At 43.4% G+C, this 22,149-nt stretch overlaps 1 protein-coding gene across 1 annotated transcript in view; it reads right to left on the reverse strand.

The window, feature by feature from the left end:
* The window catches only part of LOC126262337 (myb-related protein B), a 210,922-nt gene that overhangs the window by 188,417 nt on the left and 356 nt on the right, over window positions 1–22,149 (reverse strand). The gene's annotated exons all lie outside the window — the stretch shown is intronic.

Here is a 22,149-nt window from a genome sequence, read left to right on the forward strand (position 1 = left end):
ATTCTGGATAAAAATCAGGAGCGGCCCACAGAGACACCCGTATAATGTGGCAAGGATTTGTCGCCAGGTGGTGTCATACGCTTTGCATTGATAAAAAAAGACGGAAACAAGGTGTTGGCATCTGGAAAAGGCTTTTCAAAAGGCAGACTTGAGGGACACAAGATTATCAGTGGTAGAGCGCCCCTGGCGGAAGCCGCCCTGACGTGGAGCCAGTAGGCCACGTGACTCCAGGACCCAACCCAACCATTGACACACCATACGTTCCAGCAGCTTACATAGAATGTTGGTGAGGCTGATGGGATGACAGCTATCCATATCAAGCAGGTTTTTGCCGGGTTTGAGCACCGGAAGGATGGTGCTCTCCAGCCATTGCGATGGAAAGACGCCATCGCACCAGATCTGGTTGAAGATGACGAGGAGATGCTGCTTGTAGTTAGACGAGAGATGTTTCATCATCTGACTGTAGATCCGATCCGGCCCAGGAGCTATGTAAGGGCAATGTGCAAGTGCACTGAGGAGCTCCCACTCCATAAAAGGGGCATTATAGGGTTCACTGCGGCATATAATGAAAGAGAGGAATTTCCTTCCCATCCACCATTTGTGGGTGCGAAAGGCTGGGGGTTGGTTCTCCAATGCCGAGGTTCAAGCATAGTGCTCAGCAATTGCATTCACATCAGTACATAGCATGTCATTGATGGTAATGCCAGGGACACCTGTCTGGTACACAAAATGGCGTCTGATCTTCGTCCAGACTTGGGAAGGTGACATATGGCACCCAGTGGTCGACACATACCTCTTCCAAGACTCCTGTCTCCGTTGTTTTATAATCTGGCATACACGGGCATGGAACCGCTTTCTGTGCTATCAGATGTTCTACGGAAGGGTGTAGCTTATGTTGCTGTAGAGCTCGCCGACGCTCTGTAATTGCCTCAGCGACTTCCAGCAACCACCAAGGGACTGTCTTTCACCAGGGGCACCCTTAAGAGCGAGGGATTGGGTTTTCTGCCGCAGAAACGATTGTGGTAGTCACCTGTTCAACCATCACATCGCTGTTACCATGTGGGGCAGAGTCAACAGTGACATCAGAGGTGAAAGTTTCGCAGTCCGCCTTGTTTAAAGCCCATCTCGACAGGCGGCCGAGGGCCTGCCACCGGGGCAGTCCCAGGAAGATGGGGAAGTGATCACTACCACACAGAACGTCATGTGCTCTCCAGTGGATAGATGGGAGAAGTCCTTGGCTGCAAATTGATAAATCAACGACAGAGTAACTACCTCGAGCCACACTGAAATGTGTGGCAGCCCCAATATTTAAGAGTCAGAGGTCGAACTGAGACAGTAAAGTTTTGACATCTTTGCCTCGGCCAGTAAGCACAGTGCTACCCCACAAGGGGTTATGGGTTTTAAAATTTCCCATAAGTAGGGAAGATTTAGGTTGGTTCGTTGGTTTAAAGGGGGGGGGAGGGGAGGGGAGGGACCAAACTGCATGGTCATCAGTCCCTTGTTCTGAATAAAACAAAGCCTCAAGCATGAGAATCACACATACGATACGTATAACACAGAACGGAAAGAAAGGAAAAATCACAAGAAAGAACGAAAGGCAACAAACACAAGAAGGAACAAAAGAGGAAAAGAAAACAACACACACACAAGAAACAGTTAGAAGAGAGCAAAACAAGAAAGCAGATTACAGTAGTTGGCCAACCACAAAAATAAAAAGGAGAAGCCAGCCACTCTGCAATACATTAAAATCTTCACCCTGGAAGCACTAGGGTGGAGGACACAGATCGAATGATAAAACCCGCCCTCACACATAAAACGTAAAACACAATCAGCTGAAGAGGCGGTGTCTGCTAAAATCAATGTTAAAGACTACGGCAAGCGAAGATGGATGTCGCAGGGCAGCCAAAGGAGAAGAGAACAGAAGAATATGGGCCACTGTCAATCGGGCGCCACACCAACACTGAGGCGCAGGAGGTAGCTGTGGGCCTCCCAGGCATGGCCAATGCGGAGCTGGCAGAGAACCACAGAGTTCCTGCGAGAGGCCCTCATCGAGGACTTCCACACATTCGTGGTCCGTTTAATGGCTCGCAGTTTTTTGTGCATACTGAGATTTTTCAAATCCGTCTGCCAAAGCTGAAAAACCTTGTGGCGTAATAACGAATGCAGGGGAGGCCGATCTCCAGAAGTGGTTTCCGTGTAGCCTGTTTGGACAGCCTGTCGGTAAGTTCATTTCCTGGGATTCCGATGTGACCCGTGGTCCAGACGAACACTACTGAATGACTGGACCGTTCCAGGATACAGATGAACTCCTGGATGGATGCTACCAAAGGATGACAAGGGCAGCACTGGTCGATAGCTTTCAGGCTGCTCAAGGAGTCAGTACATAAAAGAAAGGGCTCTCCAGGGCATGAACAGATATACTGATGTGCATTAGATATGGCCACCAGCTCTGCAATGAATACACTGCAGCCACTGGGTAAGGAATGCTGTTCAACATGGCCACCGTGAATGTAGGCAAAGCCAACTTGACCATCAGCCATCAAGCCATCAGCATAAACCCTTCAGAGCCCCAGAACATGTCAAGAATTGAGTGGAAGTGACAGAGGAGAGCCGCAGGGTTAACGGAATCCTTAGAACCACATGAAAGGTCCAGGTGAAGCTTCGGCCTAGGGCTACACCATGGACGTGTACGTGAACCGATCTCGAGAAGAGGACTCCAGTTCAGATAGAGGCAATTACATGCGAACCGCAATCGTTAGCTCTGACCTGGGCTGTCTCTGCGGGAGGTGAACTGCCGTGGTTGTGAAAAGAAAACAGTAATTAGGATGTTCAGGAGAGTTATGAATGTGTGCAACGTAACTGGTGAGCAACTGTGCACGTCTGATCTTCACTGGAGGGACTCCAGCCTCCACCAGTATGCTGGTCACAGGACTCATCCTATAAGCTCCAGTCGCTAGTCGAACTCCGCAGTGATGCAATGGGACGAGCAAACACAACGCTGAGTGCACTGCTGAACCATAAATCAAATTAACATATTCAAGGTGGGATTGAACAAGGGCTCTGTAGAGCTGCAGCTGCATGCAGCGATCTGCACCCCAGTTGGTGTTGCTCAGGCAGAAGAGGGCATTGAGATGCTGCCAACATTTCCATTAAAGATGACGAAGATGAGGAAGCCAAGTCAAACGAGTGTCGAAAACCAGACCTAAGAATCAATGTCTCCACGACAGGGAGTGGATCATTATTAAGGTAAAGTGCTGGTTCTGGATGAACGGTACAATGCCTACAAAAATGCATGACACACATCTTCACAGCTGAAAACTGGAAGCAATGGGCTAGAGCCCATGACTGCGCCTTGTGGATGGCTTCCTGTAGGTGACGCTCAGCAACACCTGTACTGGTGGAGCAGTACACAATGGACAAGTCATATGCATATGGATAAGGTGAGATGGACGGCCCTACAGCTGCTGCTGGACCATTAATTGCCACTAAAAATAGAGACACTCAATACAGAGCCCTGCAGGACCCCATTCTCCTGGATATGGGTGGAACCATGAGAGGCACGAACTTGGACGTGGAAAGTATGGGGCGACAAAAAATTTTGGAGAAAAATCGGAAACGGGCCTCTGAGACCACACTCTTATAATTTGGCAAGGATATGGTGCCGCCAGGTGGTGTCATATGCTTTCCATAAATAAAAAAAGATGGCAACCAGGTCTTGGCGTCTGGAAAAGGCTGTTTGGATGGCAGACTTGAGGGACACAAGATTATCAGTGGTAGAATGCCCCTGGCGAAAGCTGCCCTGACATGGAGCCAGTAGGCCATGTGACTCCAGAACCCAACCCAACCATTGACACACCATACGTTCCAGCAGCTTACATAGAATGTTGGTGAGGCTGATGGGCCAATAGCTATCCACATCAAGTGGGTTTTTACCGGGTTTAAGCACTGCAATGACGGTGCATTCCCACCATTATGATGGAAAGATGCCAGATCTGACTGAAGACGACGATGAGATGTCACTTGTAGTCAGATGAGAGATCTGGCAAAAGAGCTGTGTCGTGGAAATGTGCAAGGGCACTGAGGAGCTCCCACTCCACAAATGGGGCGTTATAGGGTTCACTGCGGCGTGTAGCACACGAGACAACTTTCCTTTCAAACCGCCATTTGAGGGTGTGAAAGGCTGGAGGGGCAGTGCTCCAACGCAAAGATTCGAGCATAGTGCTCAGCAATCACGTTTGTGTCCGTAGATAACACGCCGTTTATGTGAACACCGGGAACACCTGTTGGGGTATGGTACCCAAAAACTCATTTGATCTTTACTGAGACTTGGGAAGGTGACATATGGCACCCAATGGTCAACACGTATCTCTCCCAACACTCCTGCTTTCATCTTTTGATGCGTTGGTGAACGCAGGCACTGAGCCGTTTAAAGGCTACGCGATGCTCCAGGGAAGGGTGCCGCTTATGCTGCTGTAGAAAGAACCTGCTGACGCTCCTTAATTGCCACAGCGACTTCCGGCGACCACCAAGGGACCGCCTTTCGCAGGGGACACCTGATAGAGCGAGGGATCACGTTTTACACCACAGTAACGATTGTTGTCTTCATCCGCTCAACCAACGCATCGATGTTACTGTGTGGAGGAGAGTCAACGGTAACTGCATAGGTGTAATTTTCCCAGCCTGCCTTCGTTAAAGTCCATCTGGCAGGTGGTCATGAGCCTGACGCCAGGGCAGTCACAGGAAGACGGGGAAGTGATCACTACCACACAGATCATCATGTGCTCTCCAGTGGATGGATGGGAGAAGGCCTGGGCTGCAAATTGATAAATCAATGGCCGAGTAACCACCTCGAGTCACACTGAAATGTGTGGCGGCCCCAGTATTTAAGAGGCAGAGGTGAAACTGAGACAGTAAGGTTTCGACTTCTTTGCCTCGGCCAGTAAGCACAGTGTCACCCCACAAGGGGTTATGGGCATCAAAATCTCCCAAAAGAAGGAAAGGTTTAGGGAGTTGATCAATCAGTGTAGCTAATACATTCAGGGGTACTGTAGCATCTGGAGGAAGACATAAATTGCAGAAAGTTATTTCCTGCGTCATCCGTATTCTGACAGCCACAGCTTCAAGAGGGGTTTGAAGGGGCACAGGTTCACTACAGAGTGGATTTTGCACATAGGTGCAAACCCCACCTGACACTCAATTATATTTGCTACGGTTCCTGTAATATCCCTTATAGCTGCAGAGGGCAGGGGTCCGCATTGCCGGGAACCAGGTTTCCTAGAGGGCAATGCAGGAAGCAGGTGTAAAGCTTAACAGTTGCTGTAGCTCAGCCAGGAGGTGGAAAAAAACTGCCGCAATTCCACTGGAGGATGACATCATCATCAGACTGGGAAGATGGGAAGGCGTGAAACATTCAATGAGGCAGTTTACACCTTAAGGTCACCTGCTGCCACCGACTTTTTGCTTGAGCAGTCTATATCCGTTGTGTCTGAGGGTCCGGCGAGATCCAGGTCCTCGGCGGATGGCAGAATCTCCACCCCATCCTCAGATGCAGAGCTTGTAGGTAGCAGTGGTGTGGGTGCCACTGTAAGTTCCTTGTTCTTATGGGTCTTCTTTTTCGATTTCTCGCACTGTTCCTTGGGTTTCCCTGGCTGGGAGGACTTCACTGAATCAGTTTCCGAGACTGAGGATGAACGCGCAGCCCTACGACCAGCTGTTTTTGGGCTATTCAGCCGCTGGTGGCTGTCATCTTTCCCACTAGCAGAAACCTGTGAAGAGAGTGGCCCAAGGGACCCCTTCCTAGCGAAAGGACGAGAAGAAGTATTATGCTTCTCTGGTTCAGAAGGTGATGCGGGAGCAACAGGGAGGGAAGTGCCTCCCCCCCCCCCCAGCATCAAGTGGGCAGGTGTAGTCTCCCAGATCTGAGAGGCGACAGGAATTCGAGGAACTGATGAGGGAGAACTGTTCTCGTAGCGGCGGCATATGAGGTGGTCATACCTACAGGGTGTAGGCGCTCAAATTTCCTCAGCCTCAGTGTAGGTCAGTCGGTCCAGTGTCTTATATTCCATGATTTTCCTCTTTTTCTGTAAAATCCTGCAGTCTGGCGAGAAAAGTGAATGATGCTCTCCGCAGTTGACACAGATGAGAGGCTGGGCGCATGGAGTATTGGGATGTGATGGATGTCCACAGTCTCGGCAGGTGGGGCTGGAAGAACAGCTGGAAGACATATGGCCGACCTTCCAGCACTTAAAGCACTGCTTCGGGGGAGGGATTTATGGCTTGTAGTCACAGCGGTAGACCATCACCTTGACCTTCTCGGGTAATGTCATCCTCGAAGGCCAAGATTAAGGCACCGGTGGCAACCTGGTTATCCCGCAGACCATGATGGACGCACCAGACAAAATGAACACCTCACCGCTCTAAATTGGCACGCAGCTCGTCGTCAGACTGCAAAAGAAGGTACCTGTGAAATATAATACACTAGACCATATTTAAGCTCTTATGAGGCGTGATGATAACAGCAACATCCCCCAACTTCCCACAAGCAAGTAATGCCCGTGACTGGGCAGAGGATGCTGTTTTTACCAAAACTGACCCAGAGCACATTTAGGACAAGCCCTCCATCTCTCCAAACTTATCCTCCAAATGCTCCACAAAAAACTGAGGCTTCATGGGCATGAAATATTCCCCATCAACTCTCGTATGTACGAGATACCGCAGCAAATAAGCTTCACTGCCATCCTTAGCCTGACGTTCCTTCCATGGTGTGGCCAGGGAGGGGAATGACTTGGGGTAGTATTTCTTAGCATTAAAGTTAGACTTTGCCAGCTTAGAGACTGCTGGCGGCAGACCACTAGCAAGACATGACGTACTATACTTCATGGCGTGTCATCTGCCCTCATTCCACCCACTCCGACTGGGGGCCCTCCCCACGGGCACCACCCAGCTGCTGCAAAGGCCACCTGGCAGGATGGCCATTGCCAGGAGTCCCGATGCCCCAGGGTGACGGGCATTTACTCCTTGGCATACATGGGGAGTTAACGGCACAGGCATCGTCAGACTGTGTCGTCTGGACATTGCAATGTTAAGGGTTTTACTGCAAAGAACAAAAAAGTGTCATGTACTCAAACTTGCCACTTGCTATGAGACCAGTGGTATATGGCCCTGGTATTTCCACACCTAAGCCACCTGCGGACAGTAGTGAATCTATTTTAGATACAGCCAGTAACAGTTATTCATTATTACCAGTTGTGTCTGACAAGTTTTTTCCTGAAGCATTACATGTGACACAACAATTATTACAAGCCAAGCTAAATGGCACAGTAAGGTATTTAAAAGCTTTCGAAGGATACAGCTGAACTGTTAGGTTCCAGGCTGAAATGTCAGTATCTTTCTACAGGAATAGAAAAAAAATCTCTTCCAGTACTTCAGTGACAATGAAAATCTAGTTTACTGTAATAACATTCCAGACTTAATAAACAAACTGGGTTCTATTAAAAATTATCCAAGTGAGTGGAGGCCATTTATCAATTCTAATAAAAGAAACAAGTGCACTGATGCACTATGGTAATGCTCTGTCTACAGTTACAGCAGCACACTCAGTGCAGCTGAAGGAGAATTCACTCATTGCAGCTGAAGGAGAATTATGAATGTTTGAAGTAAGTTTTGAAGAAAGTAAAATATATTGATCGTCAGTGGATAATGTATTGACATTTGAAAGTAATCTGTATGATACCTGGCCAACAACAGGGATTCATGAATTAGCCACATTATTTGTGCAAGTGGGTAGTGCGGCAAGAGAAACACACTGTAAACAAAGACAATGTCCCCAAAGAGGAAGTTAAACACCCAGTAGTAAGAAGGTAATAAGCAATAGCCTAGTCGATCCAAAGGAGATTCTTTTGCCACCTCTTATGTAAAACTTTGTGTAAGAAAACATTTTGTGAAAGCTCTTCACCAGCATGGTAATTGTTTTAAAAATCTCAGGATAGTTACCCTGCTCTGTCCGAAGCTAAAATTAAAGATGTCCTCTGTGACGGTCCTCAAATCACAGCTCTTGCTAAAGACAGAAAATATGACGCTAAATGTCTTCCAAACAGGAAAGCATTCAGATTTTTTTTAAATTATTATTTCCTGACAACCACAGGGCAGTCAGTGAGGAACAGGGTGTTTCCACAAGGATATTCGAAAAATGGGTAGGATACAAAGGGCGATGGAATACTTCAATGATTGCAGGTAACTGCTGGATGCTGTGTACGGATTCGATGGAAAAGCACATGGTAAAATCCAAAATACAAATACTTCATACCAAATGAACAAGATTTTGCAGATGTGCTCTTTATGAAGTGAACAGACTTGAAATTTGGTCATTAGAAAACTGTATTTTCATCTGTAACTCTTATTTAGGTTTCTTAAAGATAATGTTTGAGAATTTCATTCTTGTTTGATTTGTTGAAAACCCTAATGTGATGGAGAAAATCTAGTTTTGTTTTTTTTTTTCTTTTTTTTTCTTATCAGCACTACTGATATTAAGAGCCACCTTTCGGAAATACGGAAGCGTCCGATCCCGCCCGTCTGCTTTGACCCATGACGTCACAAATATGGCGGAAACAAAAACAAACACACACACTTTCCACAAGAAGCCTAATGACACTAACGGGACAAGCGCGGGAAATGGGGTGTTTTGGGTGGGGGGGGGGGGGGGCAAACTAAATATAAACAAATTTAGACGCCTTGCGTAGCTACAACGTGTAAGTGAAGACAGCCATGCATTAATACCCACCCACCTCCCCAGGGGTCGTAACCCCTGCAACCCATAGAAGATAAAGATGCTTCAGTAGCGGATTAGTGTTTTTTGTCGTTTTTTAATAAAAAAATCTCACGGGATAGAACGAACAGATCAGAAAGATAAATATAATAAACTAAAACAGAAACAGGAGGAAACAGATAATTAAAATAAGTAATAAGTGTTTTTAAATTTAAAAAAAAATTCACGAGATAGAACGAACAGATCAGAAAAGTAAATAAAATAAGATAAAACAGAACTGGAGACAGCCACACTCAAACCAAACTCCGCGCCGTCATGACGTCACACACGACAACACCCTTACGTCACGGGTCAAAGCCGACGCGTGGGATCGGACGCTTCTGTCGACCCCACCTTTCAAATGTAAAAAAGCTCTCAATAAGTTTTAATTTGTAGACGTGTGTTATCCGTGCACAGCATTAATCCCTGGTCCTAATAGTTTAGACATAATGATGATCTCTCTAAAACTTCCCATGAGTGGTTTACTGCTGCTAATTATGAACATCCTCAGCGTAAGAATAATGAATCACTTAACAAAGAAAACGTAATACTAATGTTTATGTTATATGAGACGATAACACGTAATTAAGAACGAGACAGAAACTCGGTGTAAACTTAACAAACGAGTGTGTAATTTGTTGGGCAGTGGGTTTGGTGCTATTCTAAGTAGGCGGTAGACGTCAAATGGAACGCCTTGAACTACAGCAGATCACGCGACGAAGTGAGCTGGCGCAATTCAGGGGCACGTGCAGCTAGCTGAATGAAAGCGAAGCAGAAGCCGAGCCAGCAGAAAGCTGTGATGTAACGCGCTGTGTGTGCTAGCGGGAACGCGATTTCAGTTTCTATGGTGACTCACCAGCCTTTGCACTGTCTCGTCGAACGAGCCTATCTTGCAGCACGAGAAGGTTGTAAACACAGCAACTATTATCTAAGATGGATAGCTTGCAAAGCCCATTCATTCACTCACTCATTCACAAACGTATTTTCTATCTTCGTGCATTTGTTGCCGTTTGAGTATAACGAATTTCTGACTACAGATCTAGCAGTACAAATCGTACATTTTACACCAGTTTTAATTTGTAAAAAATAAGTAAGACGCGTGCTCACGTGTGGGTCTTTTTTTCATTTGCAACGTTATTTCGTTCCAAAGGAACACTCAAGTTATTTTATTCAGTTTAATCACTTTGTAAAATAGGTCGAGAATCATACAACCTTATAGTCAAGACAGACAAAAGATGCCTCATGAAAATGAACGCGGAAAATTTTTTCGAACGCTAAAGAGTTTTTGTCTTTCCCCATTCTCAGACGCAGGCAGAAGTAGAAGTGAGGAAGAGGACATCACGCTGAAGGGGAATGGAGGGACCCCTTGTATCTCTCCAGTAACTACATTTTCAATTGGTTGGCAAAACAACAACCCGAATTAAACAACCAGAATTATGTGACTTTAAAAGATCATAAATACTTAAGGCTGATTAGTGAAGTACTTATAAACCCCACGCTGATGCGTCTACTGCAAAAAAGAATACATTTATATTAATTGAAACAGCCACTTCACTGCCAAACGAAACCCCATTCAGCTATTCCCAGTTAAAAGGCCACTGTTTTATCAACGAACGACCACTTGAAAAAACCATTGTCTTATCGACAGCTGTCGCGAATCATAAACACTCGCAAAACAAAGCTTGCCGTACGACGCGCCTGATAACGGAAAACTGTCTTCAGAGCTATAACGTGCGGCTGTGGTGGTACTGTTCCTGAGATAAGACCGATACACGCTGCGTCACGAAATTAAAAACCATGTAGAACGAAACTAGGGCGGACGGAAGGGCGCGCGATTCTTAATCGCGGCAGGCCAACTTTTTTTTTTAATTTGGGGGGGGGGGGGGGGGAGATTTCCGCCATGGCGGAACGGTTGGCGTTTATTAACATTCTTAGTTCTTTTGCACCTCCAGTCACTCCTCCCACTTACACACGATTTTCGTTCTCAGAAATGTGGTAACAGCGCCAAAGCTGACAAGGACTCTTACTAATTGAACGCTGTTTTCATTGCACGCAACCCTTGCTGAAGTGACAGTCGGCGTCCTCTGGGTGATCCAGCACTATGAGGCGGATGAAGGTTATCACATCACTTGATTTTATATTTAAAGGTGGCCATCTGCAAAAAAGAAAAACAAACTACGAGTATATCACCTCTCAGGCTTTAGTGGATTATACCCAGACTTCACTGACAATTATCCTGTTTTACCAAACTGATCGAGTTGGAGTTGAAACGATCCGCCCATCTGTAACAGCTACTTAGGAAGATTAGAGTTTAACGGCTCGTCCGTTAACAAGTTGGTCATTACTAATGCAGCTTTCAGATATTTAGGGAAACCACGTTAAACTCATAGATGGCTGGATGGGTATTTCAACCTTGCATTCCCTACAACGAATTCTCTTCCTCTACCACTGTGCCACTTCCCTCGACTTCAGAGAAAACTTCTAAAACTATATGGCCAAGACTAAGCATTTAACAGAACTCGATATTTGGAAACTGATTACCTGCCCCCCCTCCCCGCAAAAAAGAATGATTCTTCCCGTCTATAAATTCGAGGCATCCACCACACCAGCACCTATACAACCAATTCTAGCAATCTGGTTTAGGGTACCTATTTTATAGCCTGCCAATAATTTTTATCGAGACTATCGAACTGTAATAGATATAAGACGTTTCAAGCACGAAAAAGTCAGCGACGTAATTTACTGTTTCTGTTATTCAATTCTTATCAAAAGAAAGTACGAAGTTAACCCTCAAACACAAACTACATGCATCCTCAATTCGCACGAGCTCTGCTTACTCCCACCTACAAGCATTTCTCTACCTACCGTCTACACACTACAGAATGGGGAAGGTCATGAAAATCAGAAATACGGACTACAGTTCCGATCCGTAAACAGTTTCAACCACTCACAGTAGGCCTACGCCTGATCAACGACTTCTGCGCTGTTACTGAAGATATGGGTCACAAAACTAGATGCAACTTCAGTTAGTGAACGATGCAGGGTAAGGATTCGTGACAACGTGAAACAGCTACAGCGTGTGAGAAACTACTGAGGATATCAACTTACCTCTTCCACCAGAATACAGTAATGAGCCTAATGACTTTCCGCACTCTTTAGCTGTGTTAGCGATAGGCCTAAGTAGCCAAACTGAAGAACAACTTTAACTGTTCCCGCCTGGGAGAACATCACCGCTTAACTGCTGAAGCCATTACTACACGACCGCAAATGAATGCCTCCTTCACGCAGCGTTAGGTGCCGAATGCAAACTAGAACCACTTACGAGGCAGACCCCAAACATTTCCGCCACTTCCATTCAGTTTAGTTGAGGGTGAAAGGGGCAGCAGCTTACCGCAACGGAGCTACTTGTAAATACATGTATTCAGCAGGGCAGACAATACCTGCCACTTTGACACTTCGGCGGAAGACAAGAAAGTAAAGAACAAATTTTTCTGTTCATTACAATATGCATTGTATCCAGCCCTGACATGAGAGCAACAAATAGGCGGGAAACAGCTTGCTAAGAACAGACGCAAACACTGTCAACTGACATCAATGAAATGAGTTTTAATGTTTGAACTTCCAAAAACAATTTTGTGACAGTGAACGACAATTTCAAGATGCCAATACGGTTCGTCGGTTCAGGGTCGTTAGCTAACTGCCAATACCATTTCTTCAAAGTATTTTCATGCTGATTTACCTTCATAGTCCCTCCTCCCTCTCTTGTTGGTACAAATTGCCCACCTAAATACTTCTAACGCCAATGTGCCTTCTCATTAAATGGCTTGACCAATTATATTTTCTCTCCAGAAAGACTGTAACAACAATCGCCACCCATCTTCCGTAGAATAAAACAAAAAATGTCAAGTGATCAGTGCTAGCTGGTGTGGTCACCTGCGTACATGATTCTTGGTCAAAACACAAAACTAAGTTATCATTCCGTAAATTCATCGGTGGTGTGTGCAGTAATCCCAGAGAACAGACGATTTATGACTTCTGCAGGTCGCACTTTCAGCATGGCAAGTCGGGAGGCATCAAACCGTGCTGGTCAGTTAGACATAACTAGCACACACCACCATGCTGAGAAAAAAATGAAAATCAGTCCTTCACTTCATAGTATCTTATTTATCGTGGCTTAGGTCAATGAGATGCTCTCACAAAAATGAAAAAAATCACTGGAACCACCAAGTCTATTTTGTTGAATGGGCGATTTAATAATCCGTAGTTAGTTTCTACGTTCTTGCATTGGGCCTACTGCCGGCTCCGGCGCATCTATTCCTCTTTCTTACAGCTGCTTCTTCCCTCTGGTAAAGTATGCAAGAGGAAAAACGAGGGCAAGCAAAGTTCGTGAAGCTTGCTCGTACTGCAATTGTCTATACTGATCAATTTTATCATTCTCGGCCCTGAACTAGTTACGTGTAAATAAATCTTTCTTTTGTAAAAATTGTCACTGATCTAACAATCACATCTACAGCTGCATGTTTCCTATTCGTTGGCGTTGATAATATACGCGTGAAGTGACTTGAAGCTGAAATGTTACGCAATAATGACAGGAAAATTTTTCGGCTAACAACAATGTCATACGGAAAACGTGACACTTTTCCCTCTCTCTTACGAGCGCCGAGCGGAGTGCTGACGCTAAGCTTCAAGGTCACTTCGCTCTTGACGTGGCTCATGATGAGAGCTGCGAAACGTGGCGGGAATCGCAAGAGATCGGCGTTGCTCAAGAAAGTCGCTTTCATTAACAGATTTTCCATCTGAATTTCTGCTGACACTAACTAGAACCATTGGAACGCCACTTCTGTCGAAACACAGTCAAATGAAATCAACGCTCCAGCTGTCAGTATTTTCCTACTTCATCTACGAGGCACGTTCAGAAAGTGTAGTGCAATATGACCATAACGGGTTGCGGTATTTTGTTTTACGAGGACTGGGAACACTAAGTGGTTGAAAGGGATTCCCTGACCGCAACGAGGATCGCAGGACACCGTAGCACGTAAACTCAAGTTGTAGTGCCCAGTTGCGTAAAAATGTCGGTACGAAATCCCGCCACGTGCGATCCACGTGTTATGCTCCGGTTCCTACTCACGGAAGGAATAAACCAACCGACCACGTGCTATGCTCCGCTTCCTATTCACGGAAGGAATAAACCAACCGAATTTTTTCGCGGATCAAAACGGTTCACGGAGAATGAATTATGAAAGGAACGAGTGTAAGTGGTTGAGGGAGTTTACTGGAGGCAGAACAGATGTTCGCGAAGAACAGTGCAGTGGCAAACCTCCCAGTCTGACTGATGACTTGGAGCAAGAAATCGAGGAAACTCTTCGTGATGACCGCCGACTGGAAGTGGGTGAAATTTCTACGATGTTCCGGTTCCCACAACTCTCCATAACTACCTTTGACGAGACACTCACAGAAACACTGGGATACCGGAAACTGTGCGCAAGGTGGATCCCAAAACAGCTGATAGAGCAACACAAGAAAAATCTGGTCAGTAGCGCCCATCAGTTTCTTGAGCGACTTGAACTGGAAGGTGAGGATTTTCTGAGCTCTATTGGGACAGAAGATGAAACGTGGGTGGCTTATTACACGCCTGAGACAAAAAGACAGTCGTCACGGTGGCGTCACGTCAATTTCTCATCTATCAAAAAACTGACAACCACGATTTCGAGCAACAAAATCATGGTCTCAGCGTTTTGGCAGAATTTCGGCATCAGGGGACGACCATCAATGCAGATTTTCTGAGACCCTAAAAAGAGACTCAAAATGAAAATTTAAAACAAAAGGCGGGAATGGTGGCAAGAGGCGTGTGGTTGTTGCACGACAACGCCTTTCCTCAAGACAGCCTTAGCCGCCAAGGCGCTCCTGAAGTCGTTAGGTTGGGGTGTTTTGAATCTCCCCCCCCCCCCCCCCGATTCCCTTGACTTGGCGCCCTCAGATCATCTTTTTCACCTCATTGAAATCACATGAGTTGGATTAAATTTTCAATTGACGAGAGAAAGCACAGAACGAGGTTCTGAGATGGGGGAAGGCCCCCCCCCCCCCCCCCGATTCCCTTGACTTGGCGCCCTCAGATCATCTTTTTCACCTCATTGAAATCACATGAGTTGAATTAAATTTTCAATTGACGAGAGAAAGCACAGAACGAGGTTCTGAGATGGGGGAAGGAGCTGGCGGGAGAGTTCTTCGACGAGGGCATTTATAAGCTTGTGCCACGGCTCGTGACCTGCACTGAAAGGGATGCCGATTATGTGAAAAAAAAGTCAACAAGAGTATCAACAATACCCTTAATTTTTTTCAAATATACTTCTAGAAGATCCAAAAAGTCTAGCACACTTACTTTCTGAACATGCCTCGTATCATCAAAGATTAACTGAAGTACAACGGGTATTAGGAGGGAGGGAGGGAGGGAGAGAGAGAGAGAGAGAGAGAGAGAGAGAGAGAGAGAGGGTGTGTGTGTGTGTGTGTGTGTGTGGTGTGTGTGTGTGTGTGTGTGTGTGTAAAATCAATCACGTATTAATTAGCTTATAACAATGTCTCTGAGATAGAGGAAACATCGTTCGAATGGCAGATGCTATAAAATTCGATCGTCCAGGGCTGCGACCAGTCACCTCCTTGGCTTCCAAGACGTTCACATGGGCCAGGAAACGCAGGTGTTCCCAGAGGCAGCAGCTGCTGCACGTGGCTTTGTCTCTAGAGCAAGTGTGCTGGCTAGCTGGCTAACACTGCATTGTGCCACGCGCTCAGACCGTCTACGCGTCGCAATAGTCTGCTAGAGGGGGGGGGGGGGGGAGGAACTGGTCTCCCTGTCTGCATGCCATACCAGTCACCTTCAAAGCCGAAGGTGTATTATCCTTCCAAGAACTACAGACGTGTCTTGCTATTGACATTCAAAAAAGGCCGATATTCGGCGAAGATGCCGCAGCTGGAAGATAGGGAAGGGGGGGGGGGGGGCAAAAAGTTGAAGTAGGTGAGTAGATTTACTGTCTGAAATGTACAGAGTGTGAATGACACGAACAAGGGGTTCTCATAAGCCATTCAAAAATAATTAAACGTTATGTAAGATGGGGAAACTGTTCAAAGTGCTGCAGACAAGAAAATGGGAATTTAATAACAAACATTAATGGAATGAAACCAAAAAGTGAAGTAACTTCAATAGAATGTGCAAACTACTGTCCAAATCCATCTTCCACAACATAAAATAAAGATATCTGAAAAATCCTCACACCAACACCTTTGCATCATAATCAAACTAGTTGTCAACCTGTGTCACTTCATTAACAATAGATGCTGTCTTCTCTGACCCTGAACGACCTGAAAAATATTGAGAGAAAACATCACTCCACATTGCTTAGGTACATTTGTAGAATACCTCCAATTACATACCAACCAATTAACTCGATACACTCTTCACAACTGCAGTGTGCTCGAAAATATCATGCTCTGTCACAATGATGTGCAAGAACACGTGAGTATTGTCCTCCCGGCAAATCTAACATGCTGCCAGTGCCGGTTTGGGTGAACCATGGGTGAGCAACATCACCACTGTTTTTCAAGTGTGATATGGGCAGTATCCCAATACATGTACCAGAACATACCTTTAAGCTAACATGATTAATGTTTCAACAGTCTCTCATGGTGTATAACTACATCTGCTTCTACGTCAGCCAGCTGAACTGAATACAGCAAAAACTGTACACTAGGAAACAATTCCTACTCCTGGAACACCCCAAATTAAAGAATAAAGTTTAAAGAAGGTGGACATATTTAAAAATATTCCTTACTGTCAAAAAACATAAAATAGTTACTCTTCTTATGATAGAATATAACAGTAACACTGGGGAATAACAGTGGCCACAGTAAGTGATATATTGAAATACTTACGATGTATTAAATAATGAGTATTTCCAAACATTTCTCATAATACTGGTGAAATCAGATAGAGGTCGCATTCAGTGGCATGGTCATGTCCTGTGAGTATTATTCCCTAGTGTTCCTACATATAACCTGCAAATCAATGACAGGAGAACCCATGCACAACCTAAGGAAAGCTCACTGGATGTTGATAACAAGGATATGAAAGGCTTTGGCCAGTCCCGAAAAGACATGAGATATCCAAAAAGTTATGTCAGATAAAAATGAGCAGTCCCAGCAGAATCTGGAAAACATTTGGATGAAGAGGAACAAACAGGTAATACTGATTGACTGTGTCTGTCTGTCTGACAGGTAAGAGTGAGTACCTGAGCTGACAACATAGACGCATGCTGAAGACTGATACGGAGAGTGGAGAAAGGCTGGAAGGATGGAATGAAAGAGTGTAATAGGAAAGACTGGTGTAAGCACGCAGGCACGCAGGCACGCACGCACGCACGCACGCACGCACGCACACACACACACACACACACACACACACACACACACACACACACACAAAGATCACACATTTTTATTTTAATTAAAATCCAAAGATAATATTTGTAAATAACTATTGTCAAATCTGTGAAAAAGAACTAGGAGCAAATAAAAGAGAATTCTGTTAACATCTATTAAATTGAGTGTTAAAATGTCAAAGTATTTGTATAGAGTATAGCCTTGTCAGTGTGAAAACATGCAGATTGATAAGAACATTTTTGAAGAAGTAGGTGTATTTAGATATCAGTAGGTAGTGAACAATGCCAATGACGAGAAACGTGACATGGAAGAAAGGATCAAAGCAGTATCCTGAGCCTCATTCTTTCGACAAATTATTGTAGCCCAATTTTTTTTTCCTAGAGTAAGGACATATCAAACAATAATCAGGCCACTGTTACTAATGGGGGAGAATAGGTATACCAGAAAAAAGATTCAGATTTTTGAAAGTAAAATTCTGTGGAAGGTATTCGCACCAGTTTGTGAGGGTGCAGAATGGTGGAGAATAGAGAACAGGAATATATATAATGAATTACATGTTGTTGCAGAAGCCAAGACAAGAAACCTGAAGGATGAAGACCTTCAGGCTTACTGAAAACAAGATGGTGAGACTAAACGGCCCAGGATCTTCAGAAGATTCTAAAGGCAGAGCACCGTGGATGAGATTACTTGACAACGTCAAAAGATAACTGCAGTTTGTGAGGGCCAGGAGGGTAATAGTAAATAGCCTTGTATGAAAGTGAAATGTGAATAAGCAGCTCAAATAATAAGAAGTGCTACAAAAGAATGTTGAAAATATAGTGTAGATCGGACACCTCACGGAGTGGTGCTGAATCAAACAGGTGAAAAAATAAGTGTGTGCCACAACTTAACTAAATGAGAAGATTGGTTGGCAGTTCACATCCCAGGGCACCAAGGAATCATCAGTTTAGTAATGAAGGGAAGTGAGTGTGTGTGTGTGTGTGTGTGTGTGTGTGTGTGTGTGTGTGTGTGTGAGGGAGAGAGAGAGGAGAGGGGGGAGAGAGGGGCGTAGAGGGAGTCCTAGGTGTAAATACAGCAAGCAGTTTCCACTGGATGTAGGTTGCAGCACTTAGATATGAAGAGGCTTGTACAGGATAGTCTTGGGGAGAGCTGCATCAAACCTGTCTTTGGACTGAAGACAACAATGTGTGTGTGTGTGTGTGTGTGTGTGTGTGTGTGTGTGTGTGTGTGTGTGGAACTTACGGGCACTCAACGGCAAGGTTATCAGTGCTCTGAAGACAACAGTGACATACCTGAATTGAGTTGCACTGTTTGTACTGATATCTACTGAATACACAGAAAAGATAAAAAAATGTCTTGAAAAATAAAAGAATTTGCTAAAATGTGACATTAAAAACAAAAAATACTCTTATGGCATTTTTTATCTTTCTCCATGCATGTAGTGTTCAATAGGTCAGGCTGATGGAATTACAAAAGTGTTCCGTGTAAAGATTTTAATTAAAATAATGAGCAGGGCACATTATTGAATACTTAGGAAAACATGACAGACTGGGGGAACTAAAAGGTAGAAAGTCTCTAGTACAGATGCATTCATGAACCGACAAAGTTAGGTGGGTGACAGAATTATAATAGGGGCAGTGGCATAATGACAGATGTACATAAAATTAACATGGACAATGGAATTACTGTCTTAGTGTAATGGCATGATCCATAATTCGAAGATAACTTTACCAATGTGATCCAATCAAATAAAATATAAGAACAAAAATATTAGCAGAAACAGAACAGATGCTGTAATAAGCAGAATCAAAATAAACTGACGAATAACACTATTTAGTACCAGTGTGAGGACAAGCAAGTTTATTCCTAATTATTTATAAAAATATCACCAAAAGTAAGGCAAACCCTAGGTTGAAAAATATTTTTGAATAGTTAGTGAAACAATAACATTATGAGCATGTTCTATCATATTAAATAACGGAATCTGTTTGTACACCACTGAATTTTACCACAATAATTTCACAATTATATTGTTCCCCAGAGTGATAGACAATTTTAAAAAGGAAAGGGCTGAAACAAGTGAAAGAAAATTCATAGGTCACACATGAACACATGCCATCCAAAATATGAGTAACATTCAGATGAAATTCTTATTTTGCACAAAAATAAAATAAAGTTTTGGATTATTACAACTGATTTTGTACAATAATAAGATGGGGTGGTTTGTGCTGATGAGAATGTTGATCAGTAAGACACACAAGGGTATGCCGGTATGTCAGAAAGATTATAAAAAAATTTTTGGGATCTCAGAGCCAGTAATACATGCAAATGTAACTATCACAGCTTTGGGTTACGAGAAGATAAATGTATAGCTTCACATGAAGCCATACATGTCAATAGTCATACTTTTAAAGGAGAACATTTCATATGTATGTTGTTGAGTTTAGTATGATAGAAGATAAAAGTTCTGTGAAATTAAAAAGAGTAGGCCCAATCTGTAAGATTGTATTCTCCATGGCAGTAATGGTGCTCATAAGCTTCTTGCATTAAAAGTAAGCAAACTGTCTCTCAGCACCACTGTAAGTATTTCAACACTATTACAGGGCAGCAGCTGGCAAGATAGAGGCATAACGATACCATGTGATCAAGATCAAAATATTATTGCCTGCCATGCTTCAAATGTTTACTAGGTACAGCACTGACAACAAGAAAGAATGTAAGAAATATTCACATAACAACAGGTTAGTTTACTTCCTCAAAAGGCTGATTTCAGCAAAACTTATGACACCTTAAAAATTATATTCATACTGACTAAAATAAACTATGTCTTTCCCTCTACCTTCCCCTACCCCCAACACACACACACACACACACACACACACACACACACACACACCTATATTATGCATTTTGTAATTGCAGGGAGAAACACTTCACTACTCACAAGAAATATCAAAGAAAAGAATGTGTCATGGTTGCTCCTGTACAGAATGTTGTTATTTTTTGGTCTTACCAAAGTGTTTCAATTGATCTGCAACAAGAATATCAAGCTAAGTACACAATTTTTTGAACATGCAATTCTATGACCACCTAACAGTTTGCTTACTTTTAATGCAAGAAGCTTATGAGCACCATTACTGCCATGGAGAATACAATCTTACAGATTGGGCCTACTCTTTTTAATTTCACAGAACTTTTATCTTCTATCATACTAAACTCAACAACATACATATGAAATGTTCTCCTTTAAAAGTATGACTATTGACATGTATGGCTTCATGTGAAGCTATACATTTATCTTCTCGTAAAGAAGTATACATTAAATGTAGGTATAACAACTTTCATATCACACACTGTTGCTGTTGTGTTTCCATGTAAGTCAAATATCTCCACCACTACACACACACACACACACAAAATTAAAATCCAATATTTCCATGCTATACACAAAGCACAGTGGAAGAATGGTTAATGCACTGACTGAACTTCCATTCAATAGGACAAGAGTCAAATTTCTGTCCCATCATTCCATATTTTCTCCACAGTTTAGAGATAGTATCAGAACAGTTAATTGAAAAGCACAATGTCATTTTCCTTTTATGATCCGAGCAAATACTGCCAAAATTATCCTTTACTAATTTCAGGCTTTCAATCAGGAAAAACACAATGATTATTAAGATCAAGGTTTGTCCATTTAAAAATTCATTGCTGTGGAGCAGATGCAGTAACCATTGACTGGAAGTGAATGAGCCACATACAACATTTATCAGACTTCTAACATACTACTGTGTCTATCACAAACCTGGCATGTCATTATTTTGGCAATGTACACCACTTAAAGAAACAAAATAGTAAAATTATGATGTCTCCATTTCTGTACTAGAATGTGAACCTCACTATATCATACTATTATTAATTATGCAGGTGGTGGGATGAGTGTTGTTAATACAAGTACAGCATGTTCATTACAACTTCTGAAGAAAAGGCACAGCACATCAACAATCAGTAAAACATTACTTAGTGTATTAAGTGCTTCATCTCAACAAAAATATTTTAGCGAATTATTTGCTAACAGTGATCAGCTCCTGTAATTATCTTCCACCATTCCATACATCAACACAGGCCAAAAGCAAAAATCATCGATGAGCCTCCACTGAAAGCAGTAAAAGCCACATGAACTAAATTTTTGTGAACCAATGCTACTGCCTGACCATGGTTCTGACTAACTGCTCTGATTCCTCACGAAGTACGTCTGCCTGAGATATGTCACACAGGATACCTTTTTTTGGTTCCATCGTTTAATGAAACCTGAGTACATAAGAATATACTGTTTCCTTTATACAACAGAAACTTAGACGATCAAACCAAGTAATTCTGAGTAAGCTATGTCTCTCGACTGATTGCGAATAAATAAAAAAATAATATTAATTCCTGATACGTATGATGACACAGCATAGCAGATTTCGATGCTGATGAAATGTAAGATACTGAACGGGCAGTTCTCCACAAGTAACAAATTTCTTCTGAATATTACAAGACGCTAGAGTTTCAATCATCCATTTTCCATGACGCCACGAAAAACAAGCTACACACACTGTTCTGGGAGAAAAGAGGCAGCTGTAATTAAAAAATTATCAACATGCTAACCAAATGGAAATAATTTGTTGCTACTGAATTGCCGAGTAATTTTTTTTATTTGATAATTATTCACCTATAAAAAAATCCAACCTCTTAATTTTCTACGAAAACATGACAATTTAATCAGTTCCTAGTACCAACTACATTTGTAAGGAACACAAGGGCCAGAAATAATTATAGTATTAACCTCTCCCCCTCTGCTAATTTGTTTTCAATATATAGTTTCAGCTGACAGAAAGAAAACACACAAAGAACGTCTATTCGGCGGCACGGAATAT

The sequence above is a fragment of the Schistocerca nitens genome, chromosome 6 (assembly GCF_023898315.1).
Source record: "Schistocerca nitens isolate TAMUIC-IGC-003100 chromosome 6, iqSchNite1.1, whole genome shotgun sequence".
NCBI lineage: Eukaryota > Metazoa > Arthropoda > Insecta > Orthoptera > Acrididae > Schistocerca > Schistocerca nitens.